Below are 6,860 nucleotides of genomic sequence, written 5' to 3' on the forward strand. Positions count from 1 at the left end.
GGAGGAGGAGGAGGAGGAGGAGATATACATGCAGTATTTAACGGTCCTCTTAGTCTGCTCTGGCTGCCATAAAATTCATAGACTTTGTGCTTAAACAACAGAAGTTTACTTTCTTACAGTTCTGGATATTAAAAGTTTGAGATCAGAGCGTCACCATCTAGTACGCTGGAATTGTGGTGACGGCTCTTCCTGGCTTGCAGAGGGCTCCAGGGCTGCCACACAACCCCCTACTTTTTTGCTGTGTCCTTACGTAGGCTTTCCTCTGGATCATGCTTTCAGGATCAAGCTCTCTGATGTTTGTTCTTGTTAGGACATTAATCTCATTGTAAGTAGGATCCTATCCTCAAGAACTCATCTAAATCTACCCACTCGCCATAGACCCCCATCTCCATCTGCCACTGAGGGTAGGCCTTCACCACATAAATAGGAGGACTCAGGGTTCACTCCACAACAGGGGCGAAAAGTCATTATGGCTGTACCTTACTCTCCAGTAGTTCAAATTGTGTATATATCTAGAGAAAGCATAGTAAAGTAAATATGGAATTGTGTTAATTGTTGAATCCAAATGAAGGATATGTGGATGTTTATTGAATTATTTTCAATGTTTATTTTTTATGGGGGGTATCTTAGTTACTTTTCTCTCATTGCTGGGACAAAATACCTGACACCCAGAATTAAGGAAGGAAAGGTTTACTTAGCTCACAGTTTGTGGAGGTTTCAGTCCATACTCAGCTGGCTCCAAGGCATAGTGGCCCATGGCAGAGGGCAGCAGCTGTTCATGGTGGGGGAAAACAGCAAAGAGCAAAGAGAGGAGCAGCAGCTGCAGCAGCTAGCAAGCCTCTCCCCTCCCTTATACTGTATTCAGGCTATCCACCCCAAGGTGGCATGGCATGTGTGTGTGTGTGTGTGTGTGTGTGTGTGTGTGTGTAGGGGAAGGTAGCACTCATACCCATAATCCCAGAATTAGATCATGATTTAATCACGAACTTTAGAACTTTAGGGTTTGAACAGCAGCCCAGTGACTGCAGGAGGCTTTGGTGGTTAACAACTAGATATAAACCATCATATGGGGCTACTGGGAATTGAACTCAGGACCTCACTCTTGCCAGGCAGACACTGTGTCCCCAGCCCATTTCTATATGTTTTTAATAAAAGGCTGAGATAGAGAAGATCCTTGGAAATGAAACCCAGTTTCATACCCAGTGTTGAAATTGCAGTTTCCTAACATGAGTTTGGTGGAATTTGTTAACCTCTCTGAGCCTATTCCTATATCCTAAAAGTGGGAGGAATATAATTGCTACAAAAATGAAATCAATTTCTGGTTATAGAGTACTTGGTATATAGTTTGCTTGCTGCTAAGCTCTTGACTGTCTGGGGCATTGTAGGTCATTTCTACTCTGTGAATTTCATATCCCTCATCAGAGTTGAACTATATTTATTGAGCAGTTACTATGCCCCAGGCTTTGGGCTAAACAGGGGTTTTGCAAGTTTGCCCTCCTGCATTTTATAATTGGAGGTTAAAAGCTATGAAAGTTCCTGGCCTGATTCTCAGGCTGCTGAATGGCAGAGCTGAGGTCTAAACCCAAGGCTTTCAAGCTTAGTAATGCCAGGTAACGTGATACTGATGTTTCTGCCAAGTTTCAAGGAGTAAGGTTCAGGCTTTCGGGGACATGGGAGCTCTGTGTAAATGTGAAGGTCTGAGGAGCTGTGGCCCAAGAGTGGGTCTGGAACTTCTCTTTGCCTCCAACTTCTTCATCAACATAGCACTTGGAGTCTCCTTTATCACCACCCATGTGCCCACCCCAGTACATTCACTTCCAGTTCATAGCTGGAGGTTTTTTGTTGTTGTTGTTTGTTTTCGGAACCAGAGATTGAACTCAGGCCCTTGCACTTGCCAGGGAAGCACTTATTCCACTGAGCCATCTCCCCAGCCCCTCAGAGAGAAAATATTTACAAATCATTTATGCGATAAAGGGTTAATATATAGAATATATAAATAAGACATATAACACAACAAAACAAGTGGTGATAAGCACCTGCAATCCAAGAACTCAGAGAGGCTGAGGAAAGAGAGCCTGTTTAGCAGTGATTTAGGGGCCGGGAGATGGCTCAGTGGAGTAAGCACTTCCCTGGCAAGTGCAAGGGCCTGAGTTCAATCCCCGGTTCCTCACACACACACACACACAAACAAACAAACCCACAGTGATTTAGCATGATTCTGTCTCAAAAACAAAGAATTTTATTATTTATTTATTTAGCGGTACTAGGGATCAAACTCAGGACCTTGTGCTTGTCAGGCAGGCACTTATGCTACTGAGCTATATCCCTGACCCCAAGGGGGGAAAATTATTTTTTCCCCTGTATTTAGGACAGGGGAAAAAGGGTCTCAGGGTCTCACTATGTAGATTGGACTCATAGTGATTCTCCTGTTTTCAGCCTCCCAAGTGCTGGGATTACAGGCGCATGCCACTACACCACCATGCCCAGTCTCAATTGCCATCAGTGCGTCCTGGGGGCGGGGCTGGCATGGCACTCTGAGGATCAACTCCAGCCACTCTGCTCTGCCTAAGCAGGCACTTTAGTCCTCTGAGCTATCAGGCCGGCCCAAGAAAACGATTTTTTATTTATTTATCTATTTTTTGTATTTTAAGGAAGGGTTCAGGGTCTCAGCTACTAGATTGGACTCGTAAGTGACCCGCCTGTTTACAGCTTCCCAAGAGCTGGGACCACTGGGCGCCACCACGCCCAGTCTTAATTGCTGTTTTAGCTCGCCCCAGGGGCGGGGCCTGCAGAGCAGGCCTGAGGATTGAACCTTGGGCCCTTGTGCCTGCTTGCAGGCACTTTAACCTGCTGAGCTATTTGGCCAGCCCTAAAAAGAAAATTTTAAATGGGCTAGCAATGTGGCTCTGTGTAAAGGCCCAATAAAAAAAAACCCAAAAAACAAAAAACAGGAAGGAAGGAAGGAAGGAAGGAAGGAAGGAAGGAAGGAAGGAAGGAAGGAGATAGAGAAAGAAGGAAAGACAGACGAATAAACAAACTGGGCAAAGATTTGAGCAGGCATGTTTTGTTTTTGAGACAGGGTCTCACTGTGCAGTTCAGGCTGGCCTTGAGCTCACAACAATCCTCCTGCCTCACCCTGCTAAGTGCTGGGATTACAGGTGTGTGCACCACACCTGGCTAGGCATTTTTCTCAAAGAAATACAAAAGACCAGTGTGCATGTGGAAAAGATTCTCCACATCACTAATGAGTAAGGAAATGCAAATTTATGTCCAGCAGTTCACCCCTACTGGAAGGCTGTGGCACTGACTACCCTCCCTCATCAGTGTGGGACCTAGCTAGAAAAAGTGGGTCCTGTGGGCATGACCGCAGGGCCTGTGTTTGGTTTCTGGTGCCTTCTTCTCTGGCTTTTCCTTTCTCTGTGCTTTCTGGCTGTCGTGAGGTGAGCACTCTCCTCCACCCCATACTTTTTATTATTAATTATCATTAATATTATTTTAATGTATTTGATACAGGGTCTCATTATGCAGAGCAGACTTGTAATGATCCTGCTGTTTGCAGCCTCACCAGCACTGTGATTACAGACATGAGCCACCACACATGGACTCCGCCACACCCGGACTCGGTGGCCGACTCAGTGCACTTGGGGGTGGGGCCGGCGTGGCACATGCTGCCTGGGATTGGACCCTGGTCCCTGCATGTGCCTAAACAGGCACTTAGTCCACTGAGCTATCTTGCCAGCCCCACCCCATACTTCTTTTACAATGTTTCTGCCTTAAAGATAACTTCCCTTTACTGAATCTTTTGAAATCATGAGCCTAAATAAACCTCTCCATTTAAGTTGTGGATGCAGGTATTTTGTCTTTGCAATGGAATGCTGACAAATACAGATGGCTAGTATTAAAAAAAGAAAATAACGAATGCTAGTAAGGACACGGAGAATTTGATGGGAATGTAAAATGGTGTACTGCTGTGGAGAAAAGTATGATGTTTCCTTAAAAAAAGTGAACATCAATTACCATATAATCCAGCAGTTCTACTTCTGGACATTTACTCAGAAGTACTGACAGCAAAGACTCCAAAAGATATCTGTACGTCTAAGTTCGTAGCAGCATAATTCAAAGCACCCAAGAAGCAGAAGCAAGCCAAGTGCCCACTAATGAGTGAATGAATGGATAAAGGAAATATGCTATACACATACAGTGGGGTCATATTCAGCTGTAAATCAGAACGCTACAACACAGATGGATGTTAAAGATAGGCTGAGTGGATGAAAGAAGCCATTGGTGTAAAAAATGCTGTATGATTCCACTTCAAAGAGTACCTAGACAAATTCATAAAAGCAGAAACTTAAACAGTTGGGGCCAGCAAGATAGCTCAGGGGACTAAAGCGCCTGTTTAGGCAAGCTTAGGCAAGTACAGGGACTTCAGCTAGATCCCCAGCACCACATGCCATACCAGTGCCCCCCCCACCCCCCGGGCGGGCTGAGCTGGCCACAGTCCGGGCGTGGTGGTGCACGCCTGTAATCCCAGAGCTGGAGAGACTGAAAGCAGGGGAATCACCATAATTCCAATCTGCGTAGCGAGACCCTGTAACAACCAAATACATTTTAAAAAAGAAAATGAAAAAGAAATGTCAATAGTAATTTTTGGGGGTTTCTGGAATGGGGCAATAGGGAGAGTTTTAATTGTTTTTTTTTTTTTTTTTTGTGGGGGGGGATACCTGGAATCAAACTCGGAACCTTGCCCTGTCTAGGTAGGCACTGCACCACTGTGTCATATGTCCAGCCCAGGGAGAATTTGATGAGTACAGAATTTCTTTTTGAAGTAATGAAAAAGTTCTTGAAATTGATAGTGACAATACAACATTATGAATGTACTTTATTTTTATTTTTATTTATTTATGTGTGTGTGTGTGTGTGTGTGTGTGTGTGGCCAGCTCAGCCCACCAGGGGGCAGGGCTGGCTGGCATGTGGTGCTGGGGATTGAACCGCGGTCCCTGTGCTTTGCTAAGCTTGTTCTAAGTAGGTGCTTTAGACCACTGAGCCATCTCACCAGCCCCATATGAATGTACTTAATATCACTGAACTATACCCTTAAAAATGGTTACAGTGGTCACTTTCATATCATGTATCTTTTACAACACTAAAAACAAGCAAAAAAAAAATTACATATAATCTGTAGGAAACAACCAACACTTGTCCTAAGTGACAAAGCAAACCAACATCTCTTATCTGGGCTACTTTCTTCCAGAGCCACATCCTATTTATTTGCTGTCTCCACGCAGCAGAAATACAAGTTACCTATCCTTGTGGCTTCTCTCTCTCCTCCCTTCTCTCATAAAAGTGGATTGTTCTCTGCCACTAACCTTCCATGGAGCTCCTCCAAAGGTCAGAGTGATCTTCACACTGGCGTAGGTAAAGGTCAGGCATCAGCATCACCAGATAAGGTTGATCCCCCCATCCTTCTCTTCCTTCTTTAGGCAGTGTCTCACATGGGGTTTTGAGAACAAAAACTCTCTTCTGCCTTTTCCATGTTTCATTTGCCACCATGGTTTCTTTGGTGACCTTCACAGTACGTCTGGGATTCTGGGGCCAGCACGGCATGCAGCACTGGGGAACAAACCCGGGTCCTTATGCTTACCAGGCAGGCACTTAGACTGCCAAGCTATCTCCCCAATCCTGTCTTGAGATTTTTAAACATCCCACCTACATACTAATGGAGCCCAGACTTTTACTTCTGGGAAATGTCTCCTGAACGTCTGTGTCACCCTTGCTTGGAAGTCTGGTACATGATGATGTCAAACTTCATGCATGCACAGAAGGACTCTTGTTCTTGGCCTCAGACCTATCTCAGCTCAACTTCCACATCTCAGAGACTGAGGTATCCACCAAATCTATTTTCCTTTCTCTCTGGATACCCAGATAGGGGCTATTTCCCAGAAGAAGGCAACATCACATTACCCATTCCAGGTTCAGCTGCAGAAGCTGGCCTGCTGGATCAGGGTCCTGCCCTGGGTGATCAAGAAAGATGTGGGTTAAAGATGACAGAATTTTGTCCTCCAAGTTTCTGACAGGCTGATGGAGCAGAGCCCCTGCCCCACCTGTGTTGACTGGACTTGGTGTGAGAAATCAATTTGGTTAGTCAGGGGAGGTAAGGACCAATTTGCATGTCAACATTTCTCTCACGGCATTGGCCTCTTCGTGTGGCTCAGCCATTCCCACAAGTTAAAATCCCACAGTACAAATAACCTTGGCTAATACAATAGCGACTCTATCCTCTCATTTCCAGGCTGAAAATCTTGTCTGGGTGATCAAGTCTGTTGGCAAATTCTTCTGGCTTTATCTTCAAAACACCACAATTATGTGTGTTCACCACTGTTCTCTTGTGCTGGTGCTGCCACCACCTTGGTCCTGGCTTTTGCAGTAACTTCCTCATGGGTCTCCCTGTCTGGTCTCTGTCCTCCTTACAGCCTTTCTGCCACTCATGAATCTGCAGGATCCTTTCAACCTAAAACCATTGCTTCTTTGCTCCAATATTTCAATGGTTCTCATCTCTGAGTTAAAGCCAAGGGCAGTCGTTAAAGCAACAGTCCCCAAGGTCCCATAGAATTAACTCTCCTGTACAAACATGTACACCTTACGCCATGGCCACCTTCGCCCACTTCCCTGCTGCTCCCCTGACACACTGGCTCACTCTTGCCTCAGGACCTCTGCAGTGGCTGTTCCCACTGCTTGGAATGCTTATCCGCACACCTTTGCTTGGCTTACTCTTTGACTCCAGGTTTTTGCAGTGTCACTGGAACATAACCATCTTTACAAAAATTGCAGTGCACACTGGGTATGGTAGCATACACTTACAT

The sequence above is a fragment of the Octodon degus genome, unplaced genomic scaffold, assembly GCF_000260255.1.
Source record: "Octodon degus isolate 3935 unplaced genomic scaffold, OctDeg1.0 scaffold00122, whole genome shotgun sequence".
NCBI lineage: Eukaryota > Metazoa > Chordata > Mammalia > Rodentia > Octodontidae > Octodon > Octodon degus.